Source organism: Nycticebus coucang, chromosome 9 (genome assembly GCF_027406575.1).
Source record: "Nycticebus coucang isolate mNycCou1 chromosome 9, mNycCou1.pri, whole genome shotgun sequence".
Classification (NCBI taxonomy): Eukaryota; Metazoa; Chordata; class Mammalia; order Primates; family Lorisidae; genus Nycticebus; species Nycticebus coucang.
The window spans coordinates 114,417,865-114,425,632 of record NC_069788.1 but is presented as its reverse complement, the minus strand read 5'-3'; the positions used below and the strand labels follow the sequence as shown (position 1 = coordinate 114,425,632).

General features: G+C 43.6%; 1 pseudogene; it reads right to left on the bottom strand.

The window, feature by feature from the left end:
• Positions 1-219: 219 nt before the first annotated feature.
• On the bottom strand, positions 220-1,304 carry LOC128594787 (calcium-independent phospholipase A2-gamma-like; annotated as a pseudogene).
• Positions 1,305-7,768: the final 6,464 nt, after the last annotated feature.

Below are 7,768 nucleotides of genomic sequence, written 5' to 3'. Positions count from 1 at the left end.
CGCCACAGCACTCTACCAAGGGTGACACAGTGACACTCTGTCTCCAAAAAAAAAACAAACCTAATTCCCACATGAATTCTGCGACAAGCACATGCTCTGTGCTGTGCAAGCTGGCCGAAGCACCATCTTTTTCAGGATTCCCAGAAAGTCGTAAGTACCTCAAGGTCAACCCCCAAGATTTCTAATTGAATTTGGTGACTCTTCCAGACAAGCGTTCATTTATGAGAATATATACACACACTCATTGCAATTTTGAAAAGATTGAAAGGTCATGATACACATCAGTTTTTAATTTCATCCAATCATAATTTTCTGCAGTTATTTTTTCTTGACTTAATATTTTTGCAACTTCTCTATTTTTTTTTTTTTGAGATAGAGTCTCAAGCTGTCACCCTGCGTAGAGTGCTGTAGCATCATAGCTCACAGCAACTTCCAACTCTTGGGCTCAAGCGATCCTCTTGCCTCAGTTTTTCTATTTTTAGTAGAGACGGGGGTCTCACTTTTTGCTCAGGCTGGTCTCAAACTTGTGAGCTCAAACAATCCACCTACCTCGGCCTCCCAGAGTGCTAAGAGTACAGGTGTGAGACACTGGACCTGGCCTGCAATTTTTCATTTTTTTGTTCATTTCTCTCTATGTACGTCATCCCTTCCAAGTGCAGCCAATCCAGCTTTTCATTCTGACTTTCATCTAGACGTATGTTTTCACACATTATGGGAGTGAATCTATAAACAGGTGTGAGGAGGTGACAGCCCATCAAGCATCACATGGACTTCCTCTGGGTCTGTCGCACTGTTGGTATCATCAGAAAGCCTGGTTTTCAAGCTCGTGTGTGTTGTGTTGCTGTCTCACATCACTCTCATAATGTCCAATGGCCGGAATGCTACACTCTAATGGGATATCTGGCCAAAGACATTTACACTTGGGCATTGGTAAGGCAAAAGCAGCCTCCATCTTGATGAAGACCATTTCCCAGTGCATATTCTGCAAAGCAGCCTGGAGCAGCAGATGGGACTTGAATGGCCTGCCACGTTTTGTACCGACAGCCTCCCGAATAACGAGAGTTCCAGGAAAATGACTATAGTTTCCAAACACAAAAGCTTTGGCATTATCCCTCTGTTCACCATGACACTTACAGCAGCTACCTTAGCACGTGTGGGAATTCTTGCTGTTTCAAGGGTTAGTGCAGGTCCCAGTCTATCCTTAAGGATCTTTTCCCACGTTTGACTGTCATAAAATATGTGGCTCCAACTCATTTTGACTGTTCCAACAATGACATTTGTGAAAACACATCTGATCCTAATTTTCGATAATTCTCATGGTTTTAAAAAAAATGTTTTCAGTCCTTAAATTTTCAGGCATTAAATTTTCTGGTGGAGCGAGCATACAGAAGTACAGATCTCATGGAGCATGGGATTAATTATCAGCATCCTGGTATCAACACCAGCCTTCTCCACTCATTGTACGTATTCTCATAGAAGGAAAAACTTCTGTATGTGTGACAAACTATTCTGGTAACAAGACAGCTGCTAGTACATGACATGGGACATAAGCATGTGAAATAATCATAAATAACAGGAGCCCTGTAGTGACCAAGTTATTGAAGATTTGAAGGAGTCATCTCCATTTTTCGGTTATCCTTAGTATGTTTTCCTTAGGGCCTTTTATACATTGGATGATGTTTAAGAATTCTGGGATTTAGTAGTTCTGAGATGAGTCCCCAGAAGCATTCAGGTTCTATTATGTCACGAGCTTTTCCAGTCCCAGAATTCACTTGCAACAGATGCTACCTTGGCACCACATGTTTTGAGAAGAGGAAGGCTGCCCTCTACACCTCTACCGCCTTCTCTTACCGTCAGCTGCTTCTCCCCCATGACAAACTGACTGCTCCTCCCCCACATGGCAGAAACACCCCACACAGAAAAGTTGAGTCAGAGAAATCTGAAGATGCTGGGCTGGGGGTGGAGGATAGGGAAGTGTTCAGATGATGGCTGACGTTATATGTAGTATATGGTCACCACCTTGAAGCCCACTGTGTCTCAAGAAGCTTGACCTAAGAACAGATAAATTCGCAGGTGAATTGGCAGTTGCCCCAGAAGAGAGATGAACAGAGTACGGCAGGAAAGAGCAGTGGGTCGGAGGTCTGCCTCTTCCTCTTTGCACATACACACGCACACACACTCACACATACACTCGCACACACACGCAGGCCCCATTGTATCTGAAGACAAATAACTCCATCAATACCAGGAGGGAAGGTTAGAGGGCAGCATAAAGTGAGGGCCATTCTGGGCTGACGAGGCCACTCTGAATACTGTGTGCATCATGTGGATGGTAGCATGGCCAGGGAGGGGCCTGCGTGGCCACCAATCTGGGCTGGGGATCTCCTGGCCACACGCCACCCTCCAGCCATGCTATCCAGTAGGCGTCCTCACTGTTTTGGGGGACTTTCACCTGTGGCAGGTTCCACCTCTGTCTGAGCTGGGGCTTCTCAGGCTCTCCCCACTCAGCCACCGTTAGCACCGGAAGCCTCAACACCTAACTCTGGAGAAGACAAGGCACGTCCAGGCCCAGCCCGGCCCATGCGCTGTGTCTATGCCATCTGCAGCTTTATCTTCAAAACGTGCAAAGTTTGTGCTCTCTGTCCTGTTTGATAGTTTTTAACAATGTGCTTTCAATTTCATGCCTAACTCTCCCTCTCCCTCCTTATTAGTTCTCCCCTAAAATCCAACAGGCGCTGTGCTTCAGGGCACTCATTCCAACTGTGCTCAGTTCATGTCAGCCCAGTTATTTGTTTGCTGTCTTTCCCACTAGACTGTAAGCTCCAGGCAGTCAGCAGCCAGGCCTGTCAGGGTCCCCCCCACCATCCTCAGCATCCTGCTGGTGCTGGACCCCAGCTGTGTCCTTTACCTTCAAGGCTAGAGCTCTCCTATAAGAAGGCTGATGTGGAGATTTCAGGCCTTCGGCAGGTCATGTGACTACACCTCCCTCACTAGCAGAAAGGCCTAGGCCTGTGGCCTCACAAAGGGGTTATTGTTCATAAAATGTCCAGGTGAGAGGTGCAATCCATCATTGCCGGAGGCTCAGCACTATCACAACTCCTGGCACCCTCCCAGTGACAGGGAAACAATGACATCACCTCTGAATGTGTACAAAAGACATCTATTCTTTAACACTCTGTAAAGGGAATTACTCTTTTAGCTCATTCTTGCAGTATTATGCGCATACTATCATAACTCAGAGTTTCCCACATTCAGTTCAAGGGCATAGAGGATTTTGTAGTATTTGATTTATGGAAGTTTTCTGAGGTCAGAGAAGAAATTGAAGCATGTTTTGCTGAGGGTGGGAAAACAAGTCAATTTGGAAGAAAAGCTGATTTCTCAGGTAAGTAATAGTGAGGTAGATCACCTCCCTCACCTCTGCAGGCAGTCTTCTCACCTCCTACACAGATTTTCAGTGACAACTCTTATTTTTATCATCCTTAATATCCACAGAACATGATTGGTAGATTTATTGTTGTTGTTTTTTTTAAAGCCAATTCCTTAAAACAGAAAATTCCTGTTTTCAAGTTTCATATGAAGACTATGGTGAAACAAACTCTAGTCAGTGCATTCTCCGGGAAAGAAGTGAGAAATGTGAATGGTGGGATTTCATTGCTATAATTGCTTGTGTTTATTGAGTGTTAATTACGAGTGGGTATTAGGATGAGCTCTTTGCATAAATTAGCTCATTTAATCTGCACCAAACATGTGAGATGCGGGGAAATATTATTCCCATTTCACAGATGAGGAAACTGACACTTTGAGAGCAAACAGGTGCGTGACTTCCTCAAGAAGACAGGCCTCATGGAGAGTGTGGCCAGAGCACTGATGCTGATTGATTGATTGATTATTTATTTTTATTTTTTTATTTTTTGAGACAGAGTCTCAAGCTGTTGCCCTGGGTAAGAGTGCCATGGCATCACAGCTCACAGCAACCTCAAACTTCTGAACTTAAGTAATTCTCTTGCCTCAGCCTCCCAAGTAGCTGGGACTACAGGCGTCCGCCACAACACCCGGCTATTTTTAGTTGTAGTTATCATTATTGTTTGGCAGGCCCAGGTTAGATTCAAACTCGCCAGCTCCAGTGTATATGGCTCACACCCTACCCGTTGAGCTACAGGCACTGAGCCTGATGCTGATTTATTAATACAGCATTTTGTAGTCCAGGATCTCATGAATCCCTAATAAGCAAGGGATATTTGTATTTTGGAAAGAAATAAACTTTTATCACTCCAAGTGCAAGTCCTGGTTAGCTTATAAATTCAAATTCTGGGCCTAACAAACCTGTTTCATCAATATATTTATAAAGATCCTTTGTAAATGGCTCATTTGTTGACTTTTTTTTTTTTTTTTGGTGATTAAAAATGTGTTGTTCTCTTAAAATTTTTAAGTGTTGGGCAGTACCTGTGGCTCAAGGAGTGGGGCACTGGCCCCATATACCAGGGGTACTAGGTTCAAACCCAGCCTGGCCAAAACTGCAAAAAAAAATTTAAGTGTGCCCCTCCCACCCAACCCACTTAGAATCTGCTATGGTCTGAAAGTTCGTGTCCCCTGCAAACTGATATGTTGAAATCCCACCTCCAAGTTGAGGGTACTAGGAGGTGGGGCTTTAGGAGGGGGTTAAGTCATGAGGACAGAGCCCGTGGGAATGGGATTAGCGCCCTTATGAGACTCCAGAGTTTCCTCACCCCTCCGCCACGTGAAGACAACAGGAGAGGACAGCTGTCTGTGAAGCAGGAGGAGGGTCCTCATCGGATACGGAATGTGTTGGCACCTTGATCTTGGCCTTCCCAGCTTCTAGAACTACGAGAAGTAAATTTCTGTTGTTTGTAAACCCGATCTATGGTATTTTGTTGTAGCAAATGGACTAACAATCTAAGACATAAATTTTTCATGTGACTTTGGCCCATTTTCAGATTCTGACAAGATCCAAATGTCTGTGTGACCAGGCATCAGAAAGATCGTTCTGACGGGTAGTGCTCTTTTGAACAGTGCACTGACTTTTGCAGTCATGTTCTAGTTTTTTCTCTGATAGCAACAGCCCTGGAGTTTCTTCCAGTCACTTGAATGGGTTGGAGTTTGGGGGGTTTTCGAGCTGCGTTTGCGAAGTTCTCACTGAGGGCCTTAGAACAGATAGTCGCTCAGAGTATCCCTGGCCCTGCAGCCCAACTTGGTCCGCTCTCATCTCCACTTCGAAAGCATTTTGATTCCTGTTAGTTCAGTCTAAGAGGGATGGGTTGTGCACTGTCCACCTGGACTCTATGTCCATGTGCTACTCCAAGTGGGGGGGGGGGACTATGTAGACACACTGATAATGGTTGATGCTACTTGGCTGTTTCCAGCCAGCACTGTGCCGGGTGTCCTCCCTGCATGGTCTTAGTTCATTCTCACAGTTGCTCTGTTAGTCCTGTTTTTCAGAGGAGGAAACTGAGGCTCAGAGTGGATGAATGACCTGCCCCCATCACGTAGATCTGGGTTGATGGCAGGTCTGACTGACTTTACAATTCAAGCGTTTTATGCCTATTCTTTAATGCCCTTCAGTGAGTACCAGGAAATCTGGAGATAAGGGCTGGAGGAGTCCTGGAAGTTTCCATGGAGGAAGTGGAAGTACAGTTGGATTTATTTTATATTTTATATAAATATATTATATATATGATACATACACAGAGAGAGAGAGAGATTTTCATTTATAAAATTTGCCTGAAGGTTATTACATTATCTATACATCTTTAAAAATTTCTATCATTACTTTTTATAGATTCAGGGGTAAGGTGTGTTTGTTACGCGGCCATATTGTGCAGTGGTGACATGGATGTATGATGGTGGTGGTGCAGTTCTAAGCTATCAGGCTATGGTAATTTACTAAACAGTAATAGAAAATAAATACAAACAGTAATGGGAAAATGTTTTGATATACTGAGAAATGAAACAGTGGTATTTTTTTCTTACATTTTTCGACATGCTAGAAATAGTTTACGATTTCAGAGAAGTAAAGGTTATAAGGCAGAGGGGACATGGTTATTAACAGCGTTAGTAAAAGACGCCAGAGGACCATGAACTTTCGGGTGAAGAGAGTGGATTTACTATGGGAAGTGAGAGTCAACTCCCCAGCCCACTCTTGAGTTGGCTCTGGAGGGTTGGATTGGAAGGGTGCAGACTGCAATGGGGAGGGTGGGACAGAAACAGGCAGAGCGGGCTCCCTGGCTTTTGCTATCTCTGCAGAGCAGTAGCAAAGGAGAATTAGATCATTTTGTGGTTGGCATTGCCAATTAATTTTAAATTCCACACCTGCCTTGCCGTTGAGCTTAATCTTATTATAGCAGATCTGTTCACATTTCTTTTGTCTGTGCAGATTTTACAGGCAAGGATTTTAAGTTAATCAAAGAGAGGCTGCACTGAAAGAAATTATTTTTGTGTGCATTAGAGTTATTGGCCTAATTCTCTGAACTAACAAGGAAAACTTATCTAACTCCTGTTTTAAAGGTAAAGAGTAATACAGTACGGGGGGGGCGGCATTCACCTAACTACCTTCCTTTAATTTCTAGGACATGGTAGAGTGTTCAGGAAAATGAATTTATACCATTTGAAGGAATAGCTGAGATCAGCATATCTAGTTTGAACTTAGCATAGGGATAATGTCCTTGGCTCATGGCTTAAAGCACCGGATAAGTGTGCAAAGCATTTTAATATCACAGAGGTAACAGCCTGAGAAACAAATCCGAACTTAATTATTCCACACATGACATGGGGATACACTGTCTTTTTTTATTCCACTTGTACCACTTCACTATGAAAGTGCTTTTTACATTTTATTATTTCTGAAACATCTGCACTTTGTTTCCAAGTCATTTAGTTTCCTCCAGGTTGTTGAATCTGTGTCCTTGTCTTTAAATAATTTACCTTATTCATGGTTTCAACCCTCTTGTCTTTTTTTGCAGAAAGTAATTTTCCCAAAGAAATAGTTCAACCACCTGGATAAGGGAGATATTAACTCACTTTTCTTTAGCATCTTCAAAAGAACTTTTCCTACTTTAGAGAAAGTTGAAATCAAGTAATTTTCTGTGTACATCTGGGCAACCTAGTCTTTCCAAATGGAAACAGGCATCACTGGCAGTGGTCATGTAGAGGGGTGGGACCAGGCCAACCTGCAGCACCAGCAGACAATTCTAATTGGTCCAGGCCATGTTGGGAAATCCAACCCTCATGGTCACAGGGTTCAGTTAAGCACAAAGCTCTGAGATAGTGTTGGCTGACTGAGGGAACCATCCTTCCGTGTTGCCTGAGCACAGTGGAGCCCATAAGCCTGATGGCAGCCTGTCTTCCTGCAATCACCAGGACATTGGTTGTACGAGGCAAACAACATTTGTCTGAAAGGGAAGAGAGATGGAAAGAAATTAAGTCCTCACATCATCATAGCAATCAATGGAGTCCAATGTACCTCTAGACTCCTCGTTAGCCAATAAACCCCTTCTCGTTTATGAGTTTCAATTGGGTGTTCTACTATTTACAGCCCAGAGCATTTTATCTAATATACCCAACTACTGGGCGGTTGAGCTCACTGCACAATACTACCCGTTAAGGTATTTCATCCAGCCCTCTGGGGCTGATCTAAACATAGAGTGGTTGGTAATTCAATTGCATCTGTGGATAATAATTAGCTATGACAGACTAGGCTGCCCTAGCAGTAGAAACTTACTTTTTACTCAGATCTTAGGCTGAAACAAGTGAT